The 22,490-nt window shown below is 37.0% G+C and overlaps 1 protein-coding gene across 1 annotated transcript in view; it reads right to left on the bottom strand.

Annotated features, from left to right (window-relative positions):
• Positions 1 to 22,490, bottom strand: part of thsd7ba (thrombospondin, type I, domain containing 7Ba) — a 189,456-nt gene that overhangs the window by 153,145 nt on the left and 13,821 nt on the right. Inside the window, exon 2 of the mRNA XM_056754951.1 lies at positions 2,360 to 2,693. The gene's annotated coding sequence lies outside the window, so the exon portion shown is untranslated. The remainder of the gene's footprint in view (positions 1 to 2,359; positions 2,694 to 22,490) is intronic.

Genomic DNA, 22,490 nt, shown 5'->3' with positions numbered 1-22,490 from the left:
TCAAGGATGCCAAAATCGGGTAACAAGAAAGTCTGCGTTTCTTAGACATCCATATATTGTCTTTCGCTTTCAAAATCGACGAATCTGATGTTCGTTCACATCTGCATTGAGGACCTGAAACCGGAACTTGGTCATCTGTTAACACGGTAACCAGAGCTGCATTAAGCCCCGACAAGATGTTGCAAAACGTTTTTTAAACGGAAATGGTGCTGCGGTTGAATACCCTGTTGTAATGACGTAAGAGTTGAACTATAGCAGCTGAGAAGGCCATTCATTGTGTTCTTTTTGAAGAATTTTCGGAGCCTGATGAAATTGGTATAAATATGTGATGAATACTGCAAATTAAGTCTCTTCTAATATCTTCAGTTGTTGCTTATACCGAGCTGCAGCAGCCACATTTGAATGACTTTCCTTGACCCATTGTGCGAGCTGTCTCTTTAATACCGCGTGGGTTCCCACATGTTGCTGCTGATTGGGCTGACATTCGTGACACACAAACGGTAGCAAAACGTTGCGCACTGGTTTGAGCTTGAACATGCCCCAGTTGAACCGTAACACCGGAACAGTAGCAAACTGCGTTTTACTCGGGAAAGCTTTTAGAAATGAAGACGAGTGGACTTTGGGACTCGCTCATGAAAGCAGTCTGTGTCAGGAATGAGATACCGTGACGTGACTTTACCATCTCTTCAAATGCAGTATCTCTCATATTTTAACTAGGACAGTTATACTTGCATTTTGTTAAAAAATAAATACTCAAATTACATTTAGTGGTTTTTGTAAAACAGATGTGGCTTAAAAGTATGATTCATGTGATGAATATAGACTCTACAAAACAGGTAATAACTAATATATTTTAAGATGGAATCGGATCACTTTCTCTCGTGCCCCGTCCACTCCCCCACTTTTCTTCTCACAGCGTTCATTTCCGTTTTAGTTGCATTTTTCAAAACGACAGTGAGGTAGACTGTAGCTCAAAAGGGGGGGGGGGTTTCACCACCTACTATGTAAGGGATAATGTACAGGCTGCCAGAAATAAGCCTCACAGTATGATCAGGACCCGATGCGAAGCGGAGTCTTGTATCAGGCTGAAGGGGTTTATTTAACGATATCAGCCGGCTGCTTGTATATTATCCCGATAATTACAAGGCTACTTCCCACATGAGAAAAAAATATACACTTAATGTGAATTTGATATATTTTATTTCCAAATTTTTACCTAATGCAGACTTTCCCTGAGGAGATGCCGTGTACTCGGTTTATGGTCAGAAACGACGTATAAATGTCACGAACAGGCAATTTAGTATAATCATTTATAAATATAATGTCATATACCGTGTGTTAGTTTTGAGAGTTTGTAATCTGGGAATAAAAAACCTGTAAATGTTGGGATTGGCCAATCAGATTCTGAATGTGAACCATTCCTGTGCAACCATATCAACATCATATTGCAATCATATTCAGAATCGACCTGAAAATTGCGTGTGCAATTCATTTATTTGCATGAATCCGAAATATCAGACAAAAATCAATCTTTCCAACTTCCAGATTTTTTTAAGGCTGAAAATGATATTTGCCACAGTGCAGCAACTGAGTGATCCCGCTTCAGTATAACATTACAATAATCATCAGCTCTGAAAAATACAATTATACTTCAAAAACGAAAAATATATGCACAGTGAACTTGTCTTTCTCAACGTTTTTATGGCAGGTATTTTTTTATCACAAGCCGGAGGTGCAATCTGCTTTAGAAATAATAGACATAATGCGACAGACAAGGTCTACCTCAAATTGTGGTTTATTCTGCAACAAGGAACACTTATTCAAATTATCGCTGAGCCTTCTCTTCTGCAGATGACCCAGAAGAAACTGGAGCTGCAATTCATCCAAATAATCATTCCTACTGTATAACTCACTTTCAAAGTTAACTTTGGGCCCATCAGAAGCGAAGACTTAAAGAGACCTTGTTAGTTCTATATTCAGTAATATCGGAATGCTTACTTAATAAAAACTACTGTACCTTTCCAATGGGACATTCAGTACATAAGTACATAACAGTCCAATTATTATATAACTAATAAAGAAGTCATATGTTGGGATAAGCCCTCAAAATCATTGCCTTGTCAAAGCTGTCTTATAATTGAATGAATAGATGTGACACACAGTGAGCATTGGAATTGGAAATGGCAGCTATTACATTTCATCAGTTTTAGTTGTACAAGAAAAGAAGCAAGCAAAGCTTGACAGACACATCTAGCACAATACAGTACTTTAAACCATTATAGGCTCAAGAAAACAATGAAGACGCTTGAGCCCAAACTGGAAAGATGGTCAATTACGCTGACGGCACAGTGGTATCTACCTGAAAGCGTAGGATGGGACTCATCACTTTAGCTGTGATGGTAAGGTAAACAGCTGGATGGTTGAGGCCTGCTGATGTTGCTGGCAGCTGAATGCTCCTCAGAAGCTCTCTGTGACACGAGGACAGCAGATAAACACAGCCTTTCGTCCTTTCCCTGATGCATCATCTGCTGGCTAATCTTCGGTGGCTTCCCCTCGGGAAGATCAGAGCGTGAAAGATGCGTCTGTCACACCATCACCGGCCGGCCGTGAGAACAGATAACCCTTTGGCGATCACTGGATGTAGTATCCACTGATGGAAATTTCGCACAGGAAGAATCCTGAAGCCAGTGAGACTGAAGAAACAAACAAAAGATAGAGAGAAAGACTTTGGGTTAGACAAAAGAAGTGAATTGCATCTTAAAAAACACCCTTAAAGGCAGCGACATGTCCTACATGGATGACTAGATTACAACCAGCTGAATATAAGAAAGTTTTATTTGGTTCAGCAAATTGTTGCTGTCGAGCAGAACCGCTCCAAAACTGCTACATATTTTCTAAAAATAATTAAACTGTGTTGTTGAAGTTGACAAGCTCATTGGTTAAACATCTGCAAAACCCAAAGACAAACTTGGGATGACCAATAATAATAAAATATGAATGTACATTGCCAAACAGCAAGAATTACGGTCCTTTATAAAGAGACATGGCATGGAAAACTGCATTTCCCTCGCACAACCTGAGGAGCATCACAGTCCAAAAAGAGATTGTAGTGCTGATGTTAGAACCATGAAAACATTATCAGATGACTTTGCACATTTATATATCAGTTGTTCTTTGTATTCTGTAATTTCAGAGGGCCTTTTTGCTTAAGATTCGACAATTTCACATAGGTTGAGACAAGCATTTTTTTTTGGATCTATGCATGTAGGCAGCATTTCTCAGTGAGTAAATACTGTGCAAATGATCATACAGTAAGTAGTCAGTACCATTTATTTCATATGGTAAAAATAAAGAGATGCTTATATTTTTGTATTTGTTCTGAAGCATTTGAAGTAAATTGGAAAAATACAAATGACGTTGACAAGTTATAACGTTGCACACACAACGTGAAAGCATAACTAGTAAGCTGTGAATGATTTTTCAGCCTAAGAAGGAATGATTACAGACGTTTAAAAACGAAACTAACCTGCCGAATTCGTCCCTATTCATTAGCAAAACAAACAGCTTGCCGTAGCTAAACATATTAACGCACATAATTTATTAACATTCATACAGCTAAACTCCAAGTGTCCATCTGCACTTATATATAGTAAGTTTAACACTGGCTTTGAATGTTTTATTTAGCCTGTGACTGACTCCCTTCGCAATCATATGCTAACAATATCCTACTATATATACGGTACATGTATATCAATTTAGACTGTTGATAAATATTACACTCATCGGCAGTTTTGTCTCATTCAGTCGGTCTCGATCCCTCTTGAGAAACAACTTTGAAGCTTGAAAAATTACTCCGGTTTGAAGTGATTCGCGCAAACAATTCCACTTAAAATAAAATAAATCCACTGCTGTCTCCTCTTAGTTTGGGTGCAGCGACAACATTGCATGTTGTCCATGAACTTTAGCCATGGCGTCACTTACACCGCTGTCACTTGTGAAAACAACAATGGCGGAGCGCAGTTGGTGGAACTGTGTAAATTAAGGGGCGGTAATATTATAATAAAATCTGTTTTGGACATCACAACCGAGCGAAATCTGAAAGGCTCAATTTCTCACATGCTTGCAGGGAAAGGCACACCAAAACAATCTTACTGGGTTCTTATATTTCACATTTTCTGGGTTGCTAGAAACATCCGGGGCCCGATTGTAGCACATAAACACAGAAAAAGTGGGGTTTTCATATGATGTCTCCTTTAAGGGTGAGTAAATCATGACAAAGAATTTACATTTTTGAGGAACTATCCATTTAAATCTTTCTCAAAGTTGAGTTTCAGTAATATTCCAAACGCACCAATGCAACATGCATACATCTTTCTAATAATCTACAACGTAGTATTTAAATAAATTATGTGATGTCAATATCCAAAATTGGACATCACTTTTGGTCTCTAGTATCTTGTTTCTAGCTGATTTTTGGCTGGACGGCTGGCCTTCATGATGATCCAAGCTTGAGTTGGTATGGCCAGCTGGTTGCCGGTTTGTTACTTGTCCAAGATGACCTACCAGCTTGGATCAACTAGAAACCATTCACTATTCCAAACCACAGCACCGTTTAGCTTATTCCGATACAAAAGATCTCAAATTCTGAGAATAAAAATCTGTGATGGTAAATGTATCATGATATCTTCCGGCTTTTAGCTGCTAATAGTCTTCGGTCCGTATCATTTCATAGCCTTGTCTTATTATAGGTTATTGTGTGGTTATTGTGGCAGTTTATCGGCTGTCATCCCCCATCAGAGAAACTAAAAACAGTGAAGAGACAGAGCTGTGCTGCATCTGGTTGATGTTCAATGATTACCTGTCAACACGGCATGCAGGACCGGCTAGCTCATCCTGCTCATTCTTTCGTTCTATTAACACCGCATGCCCTCCTCCCATCTCTCTTCTCTCTTACCCACTGCCACATATTGACTTTCAATGCTATGCTCTACCTCCCTACGCCAACTCTGACCTCAGTCTTATTTCCCAGGGCTTTTAAGTGCCCACCATAGTGTCCAAAATGGTTTTCTAAACTTCAAGAATGTGACATGCTTCAGTCTGGCCAACAGCAAAAAGAAAGATGTAGAGCCGCAAAGGAAAAGCCGGATCGATTCTCTTCATGCGATTTCAGTCACACTTCAGTCGTGGGGAGATAGCATGAAGGGATCGGTCTTTCAACATTGGTCCTTACAGTATACAAATCTTCACAGAGAATAGTGGGTTCAACTTTCTGCCGACTCAATTTTGAATGTTTATTCGCCGAAACATCCTGAAGATTTAATTTTCAACTAGCTCTCCAATCCTCCATTTCATCTTTCATCTGGGATAAAAAGTTCTGCTGGCTTGGCTTTTATAAATGGGATGATCTTGCTTGTTTTCATCCTATAAAGCCTAAGTCTGATCACTTCTCATTTAATCTATGGCAATTCTAATGCACGCATTCAATGTAACAGACAGATTGAATGAGTGACATGATGGAATTATTGATGTGAGGATTAAAAACACGTTTTTAAATGAGGTTTCTCTACTTTGGACAGCATTGAGCAGTTCAGTTACAACAGTGAAAATGAATCACTGTCATTTTAGCTCAAATGTAAAAGTACATTTAATTTAGGTAGGGTGTAAACACAGACACAGTCATTCAATACAACCACCAAATCCCTCATAGACAGACTCTTCATTCAGTCCTGAAAATCTATTCTGGTAAATCTCCCAGATAATGCAGATCTCTCTCACCAACGCTGAAAAATCAATTAAACGGCCAGAGATCACGGGAAAAGTCCATTACACTTTATCACGGGTTTGCTGGGAAGTCAGTTCCGGAGACGAGCAGAGTACTGGATGGGTCAGGGTTGTGAACTCAATCAGTTCACCGGTTATTTTGAGACCCTCAAACCCAGGGGGCCACTATCGTCCTGTAGCCATTGACCGGCCCGGTTGCAGGTGCTTAGACATGGATGGTTAAACAAGTGTACTGTAGGTAAGGGTCGGGTCACGCTGGACTTGATTGCCTAAGACACGAGGTGGGAATCATTCATATGAGGATGAATGGTTAAGTTGTTCTGTAGGTGAGATCAAACTAAGAACAGGAAATAACCGCAACGTGTGTAAGTGGTATATGGAGATGGTGTCTCTCATAACACTTCATTATGTCACATTACATAAAAAAGAAGCAACGGTTCATTATATATAATCCCATTTCCAGGTTTCCTGACAACAACTACAGCAAACATCACAGTAAACTAATATAATGTAATCTCATCCAGTATAGCATAACTGTCAAGATGTCGTTCTTATTTCTATGTCTTCCTTTCAAAACAATTAAAGGCATCCAACTGAAGTTACATCGGTAATGCTTTGGGAGGATAAGAAACTGTTGTTTAGTACAATTAAAGTTATAACAGAGTATAATTTTATGCTTTAAAACTATTTGTAGATTTATTACTCTGCCAGACTGTATATAATATATACATTTTCTGGCAGCTGGAGAGACAGAAATATTCTGTAAAATATTTTTCCCTGTAAAATACACATTTCCCCAGTTTTTCTTGTAAACGTGAGGTCTTTTTCTGTAATTTGATGATTTTGACTGAATTTCATAAGTGGACTGAAAAAAAATCTTGTTAAAAATATCCCGGAAGCTGGGGCACCAGAAATATACCATAATTGTTTCCGTAAAATGATCTTATTGTTGCAATTTTGCTGTTTTATTCTGTAATATGTTTTTGACCATATTTAAAAAATATGTGAAAAATCAGTAACATTATGTAAAATTAAAGTTTTTGGGAGATTATACATGAAATATTTCAAAGAAAAAAAAGGAAAATTCTATAAAATTACAGGTTGTCGTTGAAAGGGCATTCCAGAAGGTCAAAGCGGGAACCAATGAAGAAACAGAAGAGCCAGCATTCCCAAGTAGTCCTTTACCAGCTGCATGGCATTTAAAAACGTTCAGACCTCATAAGGATTGTGTTTTATACACATTAATTTCAGCATAACATTAAGAAATGCAGATGCCTCCTCTTTAATATATAACCTGTGGATTTTACTACACAGTAGCTCACAAGCTACAGCATGCAACACTCTCTAGAAGTGGGCCGAACTGTAAATCTGACACGAGCTGAGAAAATTGATGGATACAATTAGCTTTGTCGACTAGCATATGCTTTGCTCCCAGAATTCAAATTGGTATGATTAATTGTGAGGCAAATGTGTTCAGACAGGCGGACTTTAAAGAGACAAGGCTGCGGTAAAGAATTTAAACATGAATGGACTTAAAGCTTTACTGCATGAAATCTATTTCAACCAAATGTGATAAGGAAATTAATTTGAGACAGTTTAATCAAATATTAAGCCTTTTCAATTAATCTGATGAAAACTCTTTGTGAACTTGCCACCGTTAACAATTACATGCAAGTCTATAAACAAGTAGTCCCTGGACAGCAATTATGTTAAACAGAACAGCGGGGAGGGAAAACTTTTCATTTAATATTAACTATTCCATTTGGAGTCAAACTTGACATTTAAGTCTCAGGGTCTGTCTGGAATTGATCAATGTCCTCATGTCATTAACTAAACCAAATTTGATTCATTTAATTGGATTTATAGAAGTATTCCGCACTTCTAGAAGTGGTGTCATGAGTTTTACTTCACACTTGCAGAGAAAAGCTTTAAATGAAACTAACAGCAATCTAGTCTTCTTCTTTAGAATTTTTTTTATTAATCCTATCAATCTTGGTTTTTAGTTGGTAAGGGAATTTTTTGTACCAAGTACGAACATTTTTTTATAAAGATTATAATTGAAGGATTATTTTCTTCTTCTCTCCCTCTGTATTTTATAGCCTAGGACTAAACCTTTCTTTTTATCTTAACAGGAGATTGTTCCGTTTGGTCAGAGAACATGGAGTGAACAATAGCTTTAATGATTGGAGCAGCATGTCCTCAGCGCTCGCAGAAGACAGCTGGAATTCACCATTCAACTGACTAAACCACTTTGCCTGCATTGAATGCTGGTTTAAAAATAATGTATAGTTGGGGGGGTATAGACTGCAGGTCGATCTTTATCTCCATCTGTATGAAGCAAAACTCCCGACTCTGTGTTCTTTTCATAGAATCCCAGTTGGACTGCAGCAGGCTTCCTAATCCCAGTCAATGCTTTCATTCTTTTGAATGGACAGAGAACAGCTTGTGGCAAGCCATTGATTACATAAGACTTATTGTCTGTTTTTCCATACTGTTTGAATGCAGGTGTGCAATATTATCCATGAAAAAAAGCCTGAAATGAGAGCTCTTAAAACTCACCTGCTGCTTTTGAGACTGGAATGAGATTAAACGGAGACACCACAAACCCAAAAGGTTAAAATTAATGGGAGGGTTCATTCAAAAACAATTTCTTCTTCATCATTTAGTAACTTCATGTCACAGGTAGCCTATGACTTTCTTCTGCAGAACTCAAAAGATGATATTTTGAAGAATGTTGGTAACCAAACAACACTGCCCCACTTTGACTTCCATTGTGTGGACATAAAACCACAGAGACATTTCTTAAAATATCTTCTATAAACAGGTTTTGACTGATATTAATTAAGATAAATTGTTATTAATCAGTGGTATATATATATATATATATAACGTATATATTATAGTCACTTTGGATAAGATTGTCAATGCATTAATGTCAATTCCAAGAGCAAATAATTTGAACTATACTGTATATCAACAAGTGTCTTTATCCTGTCTGATTTTATTTCTCCTCATCTTAAAAAACATTTTAGAAGTAACATCAAACGCACAGTTGACACTTGAATAATCGTAATGGAGAACTCCATTAAGTCTCCTGAACTATGAAAAAGAAACCTAGAGCAATAAAACGTTTCCTCTGGGACGGCAATACAATCCTCACACACCATTTGACGTTCTCCTTAGATTATTAATGGTTCTATGAAGGATACTCTCATTGTGATGACAGAAAGCAGCCAAGTGTAACAATTCTAATGATATGGGTGTCAAATATGCCAAGCAAGAAGCCAACATGATGTGTGGTCTTCATTAGCTGCCATTAAAAGCTTTAAGCTGTGAAAGTCAAAAACAGACTGAAATAATGAGAGCCCGAGAGCAGGTGCCAAGACGGAGAAAAGCGTGACGTCTCCTGAAGAACTAGTTAAAAAATAAAAGAGAGGTATGACACATGAGAACAAACAGCTGGAGCCCCCTCAGGTGAGGGGACAGTGATCCTGTCAGCACATGTAAAAAGGACTTGTCAGCGCTGATTTTAATTGGGCGCTTTTGAGGTGGCTGGTTTTATCTAGGAAGTAGAAAGCATCTCCCTTCAAGTGGCAGAGGAGGCAGTACGCGTAGGAAAGCAGAGAACATCCAGACAGGAAAGCAGAAACCAAAAATAAATGATCCGCTCACTCAGAATTCTGATAACTGGAAAGGGAAAGGCAGAGAGGACGAAAGAGCGAGCCGGTGTGTAACAAGAGAGACGATTGCTCCAAACCGAGAGAGTTGCCTTTGCAATGTCAAGGCATCATAGATGTGAGACATTTTAATTATGCTGCCTCCTAAAGTGCCTTGTTGACATTAGCATCACATGTGTCCTTTGCAAAAGATAAAGGTTGCCGTGAAATGAACTTGGAAGGAGAAATAAACCTAAGATGGCAGATGAGTTGTTGATTAAAAGTAAGCTAAAAATTATGAACATACTATATTTAACAAGACACGTAATAATGAAATGTCATTTGTTGTTGAATAAAATTTCATATAACAAAACTTTTAAAAATCATTCCACATTATGTGAGAGTGCAAAGAATTTTTCATACTTTTGAAGCTTTGGTTTGTCGACTTTATATATATTTTAAAATGTTAAAGATGTGAACAAGTTGGTCTAGTAAAGCAATTCGTAATATCTGCCTCTATACCACCATCTCTGTTTAAAACACAAAATTGCAAGTTACTTTACTTTATATTTTCTACTTAAAAGCTTAATATTCTAGTCAGGCTGTTTGCAAAACTTTTTTCATTCTCATTACCGATACAGGTAGTTTTATGCATTTAAAAAATTATATATAACATTTTCTATGAGTTTCATTAATGTCTCAATGAAAACATGCTGTGGGATTGACAGTTCCAAACCTCTTGACGCGCACCCCCACTCTAGGCCCAACCCATAAAAATTAGCTGCCTTCACTTAAATGGCTGTTTATCTCGAACCCTTTGGACTATGTCCGCAGTTGTTGTATAATTAAAAACACTTTGGGCTACGTTCAACATGTTTTAAAATAGTTTTAAATTAAAAAAAATAAAGGCTGAAGTACATTGAAATAAAATACTTGTTGCATAACACCTGTATATCCCTTAAAATATTCATGATAAATGTTTTGTTAATCTTATTAACGTTATTAAATAGCAATCAATATAGACATTGTAAGCAGTTTAAAATAAGTGATGTAAATAATGCCCATAAACGAGTGCGTCCCAAGAGGTTAAGGCCATTGTTTGTAAAAAAGGATCAAAATTGTGTTAAACTGTCAGAGAAAGTTTTTAAATTAGTTCTTTGAAACATGTCATACCTTGTTTTTAATGAATTAAAAGATAACGGGTTGATGCGAGTGTTTTTAAGGAAATCATGTTTTGATACCAAGATTTTGTGAGAATCACCTACAACAAATTGCCAGCATTAAAAACTGACTTGTATACAGTCTTCACTAGAAAAGAAAAACAATCAAACTAGTCAAAAGCTTCAAATAACCTGTTAGAATAGGGTCTAGTTTAGCATTTGGGTTAGAAAATATTATTAGCCTGGTATATGAAAACAACAGAAGCCTGTGAGACATCCTCAATGTGTGAAAGAGATCGTAAATCTGTTCATGAGAAAGAGTGATACCAGAGAGAAGAGACAGGACACATGCTTGAGTTTAGAGCAGAGAGGAAGATACGAAATTGTAATTAAACCCTCCGCTCTGCTGTTCCACCTGACTGCCTTTCTTCGTTAAGCAATTCATAATTAACACAGCACAGGCAAATACATTTTCTCCGCCCTCCGTGTGATATGATATCTTAAGGTGTTTCTGTGTGCGTTTGTGGATGGGATATGCGTGGATTTGTACAGAGTGATGGCTGTCCATCGCATGTCCACAGGGAACCGGGATTATTCTTAAGCAGGTCTGTTCCGTACGGCTGCCTGATAACGCCAGGCCCCCTGCTTGAACAGACACCTGGCTGAGGAAACCCGCAACCCTCCCCTCTGGAGCGGACCACTAATAAGTCGCTATAGAAAGAGAGAAAGATAGAGCCTGCACGAGTCGCCCAGAGTCCCAAGACAGACTACAGCTGAGCTGAAACCTGTTAAAGTCAATTATGCTGGGGAAGAGTTCTAGGAAAGGGGAGCCATGGGTGAAATTAAAGCTCAAATTTGAGGTGACAGAAAGCCTTGCCCGAGTGATGGGATAATCTTATGTGAAAATTAATCAAAATAAGCCATCACAAAAGCATCCTGTTTAGGAGTGAAGAAACTCAACAGTTACGTTGATTTAATGGTCATGTTTTCAGCGCAAAAACATTGCTTTCCGTATAGATTGTGCTGGATAAACAAACATCAGTATTTGTCTGGCGCAATTAACACGATGCCATTACCATAGCGAAAGCAGGTACATTAGGGTTTGTTAAAAGGGATGTTTGTGTAGCCTGCATTTTCTACCGATAGCGACACTTACTGTAGATATAATGATATAATCGATACCATATGCATTTGTGTGTGTGGTGTGATGTGGGCCAGGTTATAACAAGTACTGACACTTTTGGCCATATAAACCTGTGTTAAAAACTGATAAATAAAATAATGACTAAGTTACAGTCCAAATACTATAATGTGAAGTTTTTATGCAGACCAATATGGGCAGCAACCAGCTATATCATGCAGCAAGGCATATGGTTTTATGGATTTCAGTGTATTTGTCCTGTTACCGTTGGTTTTGCTAACTTAAAATGTATCCTGATTGTATTTTAAACTTTGAGTTTTGAAATAGTCAGCAAGAAAACATAACATCAATATATGAAAATAATAGTTATGTTTTAAGCTATTATTGAAAAAAAAATTCCCATACTTTTAGGAAGTAGAGCTTGAATGATTTTCTAAAGATCTAAAGTACGAAATAAAATACAGTATATGCAACGTATATTACAATTTGAGTAATTTATCATATAGTAAATTTGCAAATAGAAGCAGGGAAGAGCCTTGTGTGACTGCGGCATGAGATACCAAATCCCATTATCATTTATTACACTGACGTCCAAATAATTGATTATTTATTTACTTATTTATATCTTAATACATCGCAAACTTTAAAATAAATAATCAGATACATGTCAAATATGAAACACTTTTTGCACATCGAGAATATTTACCAGTTTGCAATTTGCCCCATGCACACCTTGAATGTGTGTGTGTTTATATGCCATAATCTGATTTACATAATTAGGCTACTTCAGTGAATTGGGCTGTAAAACAACGCAGACAGCACATGCAAATAAACAATGCTGTCAGGCGACATTCATAGTGGATTTCCCCCGAAATGTTTTAGTGCAGTGAGGTGGTCAAAAAGCTGGAATTTTCTATTTTCACAGCAGATTAGTGTTCTTCGAAATTAAACTGTCAAAATAAAGTCCTCTTTCAGTTTTATAAGCGAAAGCTGTGATCATTAAAGCAGTATCTGTGTCTAACAAACCACAATGCATTCCGATTCAGCTAACAGCTAGCTTGTTAGCAAGTTTAATGAGATGTCTTAAATCTCAACAGTGGCCAATGTTAATGTATTTTATATCCTAAGGTATTGTAAAGTAAAGCTTTATTTGCTATAAAGTAACAGTGCTAACACTCACTTTCACACATTGAAAACTGCTGTGAAAATGTTGATAGCACAAAACAGTATCAACATAAACAATTTTGATGTTTGATGCTCTGATAAAACATGACCGGTCTATTGCAAAAAAGAACGTTTATATCCTGAGGTACCTGCTCAGAAAAAAGTTTGCCCTTTTGACGGTACCAAAACAAGCATTACGCCTTAAAAGTGCAAATTCGAACCTTTAAAGTTGAAGCGCTGTTGTTATCTCGAGGTTAATTCATTCATAATTGAAATTTCATTTGAAGAGCATGATATATAAAATATGTATATCTACAGCTTAGCACGCAAAAGACCTTAGCAGTGTGCTTCAATTGTGAATGTGGATTAAAATCCCATTCTGTGTTTTTACGACACAACTCTTTTGTCTTTTTTTTATTCTCTTATAACCTGAATGTCAATAGGAAGCAAGTGTGACCTTTAAACTGCGGCATGATGGGAATGATTAAATAGGTTGAGAATATCATTATCATTTCCTGAGTACATTCTCTCCAATCCCCTGTAATAAAGCTTTGATATACATGTCTTATAAATTTAGTTAACCTTTATCTGATGCGTGAAGCTTGTCTCATCTGAGAGGAATTCTCAAGACATATTAGGACAAAATAAGAGCTCTTTTTCTGTATCGGCTTCCCATTTCTCAGCAACAGCATGGGCCAGAAATCAATCCAAATTAAGAGAACAACCAATAATTTGACCAAAGACAGACAAACAAGTCTTGTATTAGAATTGTAATTAGAATTGGAAATAACAGCAGTCAGACACGCATGACTGACAGCCGTGCAGGAGGTGTGCGTTAAGAATGGGGTGCAAGGATGGCAGGTGAGACACGGCTCCCTGACCGAGTGTTTGTGGCAGCTGCCATACTGCTTTTGTCTGGAGATAGACTGCTTCTTCATGGTTGGCTTCACCCATTGATCTCGCTTCTGTATTAGTAAATAGGGGATTAGATTTTAACCCTTTTTATTCATGAGCCATTTTGAGAATTTGCAAGATGGACACCAACCAAAGGATGTTTTCTCCTCCCAAGGATGGGAAAGAGCCCTTTCAAACACCCACCAACCTAAACACAAAATCTCAGTATTGATCTATCCAAACTTGAATGAGAATCACATTGGTAAACAAGATTCTACTTTACAGCCGAAATCTTCTATTTCGTTTTCCCAGTGTCGACTTTCATTGATCGCTTTGGGTCAGAAATTCATGCTGTTTTAGTTATTGAGGGTTTCGAAATGAATTGGCATTAAACGTGTTCAGATTCTATTGTGACCTGATTGAACAAAATTCAAAAGATAAGTCAATGAAAATAACTTGTATGCATCACAACACACATTTCGTTTAATGCATTATCGCCTTCATCTTTAAAAATGTGCATCCTTTATGAGGACGGAATGACAATAAGATGGGCTTTATCAAATAGAGCGTCCTGCGAACAGTAATATTGATCTGCACTTCAGGGTTAAAATTATATGGAAAATGTGTGACACAAATGTTAGAGAAAGATGTAAAGTCAAGCTGCAAGTTAAAAAGAAGACCTCTGAGAAAACTTGGGCAGATATCCAGACCTTTATCTATAACTCGTTCTAGCAACTCAGAACAATCGATACGAGGCAAATGTTGCGATGTGTCGTTAAAGGCGCATGTCACGGTGTTGATTGCTAGCGCCCCTGGGTGGCTGCGACTGTGCTTTGTGTTGTTTCTGATGGTCTATAGATCATTGGCGTGGGTTGTTCTCTGAGCGTTGACCCTGTTGAGAATGGAATCAGAAACCCTGTACTCAAAACGGCTGTGCTCATAATTACCCAGTTTCAGAGGTTTGGGATCACAGGTGGCAATTTTCTGAGTTCCCCTGACAGGTGCATCATGCTGTAATGGTTTATCATAATATTTTACACTTGCCAGTACTATGCTGAGGAAACCCAAAAAAATCTATATGTTCTATACTATAAAAATGTAAAATATAATTTTACAGAATTTTGTGTTATTATTTATAGTCTTTATTTCTGCGGTCCCAGACACATTTACAAGAAAAAAAATTTTATATGTATTCTTACATCCTACAATTTTACGAGGAACTATTTTTTTACAGTATATTTCCGTTTTACATTGTTAAACTACAGTCAAGTTTATTTCTATTGCACTTTTCATAATTTTGTATTGTTGCAAAGTAGCTGTACAAAGAACACAATGTGGAACAAACAATAAGTATAGAGAAAGTGGTAATTTTATAGAAACATTAAAATATGTACATACAGTACAGTACCAAAACATTTGAGATATTTTTCAGATATGAATGTAATATATTTATAAATTAAAGATTTCCAAAAATTCTTTAAGAGTTAATTATAATTATTAAATGTATTTTTTGTACGTACAAGAAGTCCTATGGCCCACACAGACATCTGATCTATCATCAAGTCAACTTGGGATTACATGAAGAGACAAAAACAGAGGAAACGGTGACTGCAAAACAAGTGTTTACTTGGAACAAACTACCAGAAGAAAACCGATCAGATTTCTGTATGAACTATACCATCTGTTGTATCCCGCAAAACAAAAGTACACCCATAAATTATTATGTAAAATCAAACTGGATAAGAAGTTCTTTTAAATGATAAATCTTGGGTAACAGGATATACACGTATAGTTGGATCAATCACAACTTATTTAAAACATAATTAAATAAAAAATATACATTCTAGGTTACAGCACTCGCCACTAGTCAATTTTTTACAATGTATAAAAACTCATCTTCTACTAAAATCTTACTTGATTATTATAGTTAATGGCAAAAAAAATTGGAAATCTCTTTTTACATATAATGCCGACACTCCAAATGTGTGATGATGCAGAGTAGTATAATATAATATGAAATACTGTCTTTTGTATTTCAAACAAACCGTTATATACATAACTCATTGTCTTTTGACAATATTGTATAAGCCGATCTTTTCATTTTAATTTGAATAATATGGCAAAACATAGGGTACATATGATACAATGTTTACTCTTTGTCTTTATCATACATTTTCTTCTTTCTGAAGAGCTTTTTGGTGTTTTCTGTTGATCGAGGATGTATAAAATGAAGAGGATACTGATGGGGAAGTGAATATGTGCTGCCAGCACCATGGCTTAACATGTGCAGACGTGCACAAGCCCATGTTTCCAGTGAATTGATGCTTTGTTTCACGTATCCTATAGTGATTGCAGGAACAGTGTCAAACAAGTGACCGTAACATAATTGTGCTGTGCTTAACAGCTCACACCTGACCTGGTGTCTTGCTTCTAATATGAGATCAGACCTTCAATGGTTGCAGAACAAGTCCAATCATCTCTCACATCTCAAACACTGCCATAAATATCTCAACAATGCCAATTCCCTTATCAAAGCCAATGGGTTTCTCCGACCATCCCTTCCACCAGGCCATTACGCTGCAATTAGCAGCCGCAGCCAGAGGCACAGCTGCCGCACCCGCATGGCGGTAATTCAATAAGAGCCCCCCGCAGGGTGCGCGGAAACACGAGTGCACCTCTTACACACCTCATAGAGGGAGATATACACACTGAGTGGGCTCTCAGCAGGAAACATTGACCCAGTGCCATGAAGATTTCTCCGATGTGTGGAGGCAGCAGGAAATATTTGCTGAGCTTTGCCATATGGCTGATTGGATTTCTTTTTGGCTAAATTGGATTATAGGTTCTCGTCAGAAGTGATGCAAACTCTTTAGTGTGACGATGCGCAACAATCATTGGAGAGAAATGTTGTCGTAATTGCTTTATTCGCGAGTTTATTATGATGTTGATAGCTGTACAGCACGCATTTACGGTTATACCATGAAGCTCTTTGCCATTTGGTGTAATACCATAGTAATAAAACTCTATTGAAACTGTTTGAGCTGATAAGGTAGTATTAGATGCGAATACTGTAAACAATGACATAATCTAAACAGATTTAAAAAGGCTTTGAGTATTTTGAATGAGCACTCATAAAGCACATCTCATGTTGTGAATGTGCTCGAAAATCCGAAAACAGATTGTGATTATTGCACCGGAAGCTTCCATTATAATTCGAGGTAATTATCGACAGGGAATGTTTTATTGACTGCTTATAGCTTTGCGCTGGAAAAAAAGAAACTAAAGAAACCAAAACATTGCCACTGCAGCAATATTATTGCACCTATCCAAGGAAACATGCAAGAAATTGCTCAATAAATCACAGCCCTCCCTCGTAGTTGAAGGCAAAGCTTATGATGGTGCCATTTCAGTCGCGTATTCATCAGTAAATATGAAGACTCTTTCGCTACGAAGTATCTTCATCAAACGCACAACTTCTCACAATGCTGTCACAACTTCTGTCTGATAGCTCACTTTCAATGTAAATTTAAAAAAATGCACAAGATGACAAGATCTTTTTGTCTTCTGCGTGATAAATGAAGAGATGTCAACTAAGCCTTGAGCTCTGGGTTTACCTACGCACTAGTGTGCGTGTGTCAGAATGTGACAGGAGCAGGATAGAAGATGCAGTCCGAATGTGAAAGAAAAAAACTGAAAGGGGAGGCAGGAAGAACTGAGAAAACCTGCACAAGGTGCTCATTTTAAACAATATTGAGGAACATTACTTGTTACTTGAATGATTCTGAGTCAAGGGCAAGGTTAATAACTCACGATATAGAAAACTGAACAAAGCTGCAAACAACTCTTTAAGTGGAGAAAAATATATAAACCTTTTCTGCATTCTGGTGTTCAACGTGAGCTTGGATGCCCCATTCACACTGCCAGCAACTCGGAGCAACAAACCGGTGTGAAGTTATTTATTCTCATCTGAATTACAGAATACTAGCATCATGTGGCAGTGACAGGATACAGGGAAGTCAAGTGATGAAATCAAACCTATAGACCACTTCGGGCGACATAAACAAAGTTGGTCCAGAAGAACTTCCTTTTTCAGTCTTTAACACTACACAAATATTTTATCAAAATACATCCAACAGAACATTTATAGCCAAATCGAAATTTTAAACAAATATTTTGTAATCTTAACTATACATGTAAGAATTAAAGGTCCAGTGTATGAAATTTAGCGGCATCTAGCGAAGTTGAAAATTGTAACCAACGGCTCATTCCTTTGAAGTACTACGGTTGCTGACCGAGGTCAAAGATGTTGTCACATTTTCACTTCTTTGCCGAAGGAGATAGCGTATTTACGAAACATGCTCTTTAGAGCAGTTTGTCCATTTGGGCTTCTGAAGAAACAACATAGCCAATTTGATTTACAGTATGGGGACCTGCGGTGTATGCCGATAAAAATAGCTCATTCTAAGGTAATAAAAGCTTAACGCTTCATTATGTATGGTGGTCATACACAACAGTAATGTATACTGAAAGCCCCCCCACCAACTTAATTGAAAGAAATAGGCAACAAGCAGCAACAAAGTTGCTTGCTCCAATTGTCCATATTTGAGTCTTGGTTGACTTATAAGACATCCTTTTAATTATTATTATGGGATAATCAGTAACAGTTTTCTGAAGGCTTGCGACTAGACAGGCATAGGAGAGAAAAGTTACCACAACGTCATCATTGTTTGTAACATGAAGTACCCGCACAATTTGCACAAACATGAATATTTGGAATTACATGTCAAATTTATAGTGTACTTGCAGAGCTTTGCAAGCATTGTGTGAGTTAAACAGCGCAGACTTTCATAAACTTAAGAGCAACTGCTGAGTATTTCAGAGTTTAATTGTGCACATGCAAGACTTAATTCTTGCCAACTGTTTTCATACTTATAAGAAGATAGAGTGAATACTACATTTAAATGTCACCGCTAATATGTAATTATTACAAAATTCATCTTTGAGATCAATTTTAAAGATTAAAGTTAAATGGGATCATTTCAACAAAGAAGCCAAGATCCACAGGCTTATTGCCATAGACCTTCTGCAAAAGCAAACAAAATTTTCAAAAATTGTTATGATGCACTGCATTTATCTTCTGATTTGTCTGGCAAAATCACATAAAGTATAATTACATTTGGGCCACCAGGCATGACTTAGTAAAGCTAAGCGAGGTAAGAGTACGCAGTAGTTTAGATTACATCTGACCTTGACTTCACCTTTGGAACCGAGAGAAACTCAGACGGAAAGCGTCTCCAAGGGAACAATGCATTACTTAATCAACTGATAACAAAGTCAGATAAGGTCCCAATTCCATTAGGGTCCAAAATAACTCACCAAGTTCTTGTTTGTATCTTTGAGTTAGTGGAGCTATATTTTCAGGCTTCAGAAGGGTGCGTTTGAGCTTCTAATGAGGTCTTCTGTTAGATGTGTCAGCAGAATTGGACAGTGAGATGGAGTTACCATCATTACAGCCGTTTTATGATGTCTGCAGTGTCACTAATAACTCTCTAAGTTTCACAAACATTTCCAACAAATAATCAGCGTTAGAAATCACTGTCTGACAGAGACTTCTTTTAATGGCCATTTTGGAGTTCATTTAAAGAGTGCGAGCATTAAACGAATGACAAAAACAGCGGTTGCTCTGTCCAGTTTGTCAGGAAGACATATAACCATAACGACAAAAAATACACTCTAATATCTTCTTGCACGCTTTAGGCGAAAAAAGTGCAAAGAGGCAAAATGGCAGAATGAAAACAAGTGCTCTTTTACTGTTTGTTAGATATCATCTCGGCTGCTGTTATCTTTTAATAATTGAGGATAATGTCGGAAATGGAGCAACTTGGATCAACAGCATTGAACTGATGGCTGTTGTTAATAAATAATGCAATCAGAGCCTTATGCACTGGGGGAATACACGGCCCGCTGTGATCGGAATAGTAATTGAAAAGCCAACAAGTAATGAAGCGCAAAGAGGAACGTTTGGGCTAGTTTAACCTGCAGTTTAGTTCTCTCATTGTGTGTCGAATGTACTGTATATCTCAGGATTAAACAACTAAAGAGTTATTTAAATAGAAAATGTAAAAAGGATATAACAGTTAATTTATATTGAGCAAGTTTCACGTCCAAAGCAAGCCCTGCTTACTGTCATGGTCTAACACAATATTCTATTGAGACTGCTGTGGTTAACAACAGTAATTGCTTACAACACAAATTACACAAACAGTACACAAAAAGGTCTATATTATGCTACTCTAAAACTAAATTACAAATGTATTTGTTTGGAGTCTTCCTCCTACTCTCTGTGTAAAGTCTCCCATTAAGACCAAAAAGGGCATCTGATCAATATGCAAAAACCTACCAAACTTTTTTACTTTATATGAAATTCAGGGCTGAATAAACTCAATAATATTAATAAAACACAATAATAAGCAGTAATTACAGCATACACAAATGCAGCTTTCTATATGAGGTGTTTCAGAGACGACGCCAGGTTTAGTTGATCAAAACAACATCTGACAAAACCAAAAAACATATTTCTGTTGTCACCATAGCATTTTACTCACAAAAATTGAGTTTCTATATATTTAAAGAAGAAAACTTTCCAAATATCTTCATGGAACATGATCTTTACTTATTATCCTTATGATTTTTGTCATAAAAGAAAAATGGATCATTTTGATCAATACAATGTATTTTTGTTGATTACTAAAAATGTTACTGTGCTACTTAAGACAGTTTTTTTGGTCCAGGGTCACATATGTACACCGGTGTCATTAAGTGCGTTAACATGCACAAAATAAACAGATATCTATCAAAATTCAGCTTATAAAAGAAAACAGTTTTCACGTGTTTACATAAATATCAATAAACCGGCTTTGCAGAAAAACACGTTTACAAAGGGTGCTTCTCAATTCTTAGTTGTCCTTCCTTGTTTCCTTTCCACGCTTCCTTTCAGGAAGCAAGGAAAAGACGTGAGGAAGGAGGAATGAAAATAAGTGAAATGGCTTACCCTCGGTCTCTATAGACTATATACTTTAAATTTATTATATATTTTCAATGAGAAAATACATACTTTTGGTAGATGTGATAATCCCCACTTAAAATAAGTTAAAAACATACTTAAAAGTGTTCAGAAGTATACAAGGTATGTCAAATATATGTTATACATAAATATGAACTATATAGGCTATTAATTCAGGTTTAGGCATTATTCAGGTTTAGGCTGTGTCCAAATACCCCCATTTGCGATCGTTGCACTTGACCACTTGACTACTTTCATGACAAAGTTCATATTTTTGCAAACATATAACGTTAATTAATGTGGTGTTTCTAATTATGTGATAAAGAGCAGTTTTACAAAATACATAGCTCTGGAGTTTACAGCAATAAAATATGTAACATTACGTTTTTTTACGAAATTAAATGTAATATGAAATCATATAGTCAAGTCAAATAAGATTTATTTTTACAGCGCCTTTTTTATATTGTATCAAAGCAGCTGTACCCAAAAAACAAAAAAAATAGAACAACACAGCCAAACATTGAATAAATAAAGATATAACCTTATAGTTAATAAAGTTAAAGTAATAGTATAACATACACTGGAAAGCTTTCCGCAACATCTTGCGAGATCCGAGCAAAAGTCTCATGATTCATATCCAGAACATGATGCACGATGGGATACGCTTACCCTTAGTACTGCTTTGGCATTTTTAAGACATTGCACTCTTCCTTCCTGTCTTGTGAACGCACTCTCAAGTGGCCAAGACTGCAAGTGGGGGTATTTGGACGCAGCCTGAGTCAATTGAACACTTCCGCAAAGGAAACACATGTGTATCCTCGCTCATAACTCCTCAGAAGTCTCATATCTCCTCGATCCTCCTCCCGGTGCAATTAGAGAAATTGAGATGTTCTTAAAGATGGCTGTGCTCGATCGGTTGCCGGGTCATAGGATGGAGGACGGAGAAGTGATGAAACAAGTAGCACATTGAGAAGCACCCATAGAAGTTTAATTGAAACTTGACATGTTCCTTGCGTGCAATGACGTCACCATCGATAGTCTGTCAAGTAGGCTTATTAAAAATGCAGTTGGAAATCGGTCATCGGTTATCTCTTCTCATGTCTGCAGTACCTGCATACGCAAGAATAGTATTTCATTTTGCCGTTTCAATATCAACTGTGTGATTCGAGACCAGACTTTTATGCGTTTATTTACTGTTACTTCCATTTGCGGCTTTTCATATTGCGCTGTCAAACATGCGCACATAAACAAAACTGAGAGAAAAACGGTAAAAGCGTTTACATGCAACGCGAAAACAGAGTGATGGGGAAAAAAACGACCTCTGCTTAGCGGCTTGCCGTTTATGAGCTTTCCCTGATAAAAGAAAACCATTTAGACGTTTACATGACCTTACTTGTTGTCAGCTAATTAAGCATTATCGGAGTAAGACTGTGTATGTAACGCACTCTTTTTGTGTTATGTAATAAAAAAAAATGGTACTAAAAGGAATCAAACAAAAATGACTATATGGAAAATATAAATTGACATAAAAGTCATTAAAATTACAGAGGACTCTGTGATGTGGAGGACCCAAAAATGGCTACAAAATAAACAAACAGCCCAAACTTAACTTCCGGTATACCGCAAATAAT

The sequence above is a fragment of the Triplophysa dalaica genome, chromosome 8, assembly GCF_015846415.1.
Source record: "Triplophysa dalaica isolate WHDGS20190420 chromosome 8, ASM1584641v1, whole genome shotgun sequence".
NCBI classification, from domain to species: domain Eukaryota; kingdom Metazoa; phylum Chordata; class Actinopteri; order Cypriniformes; family Nemacheilidae; genus Triplophysa; species Triplophysa dalaica.
This window is presented reverse-complemented; position numbering and strand designations above follow the sequence as displayed.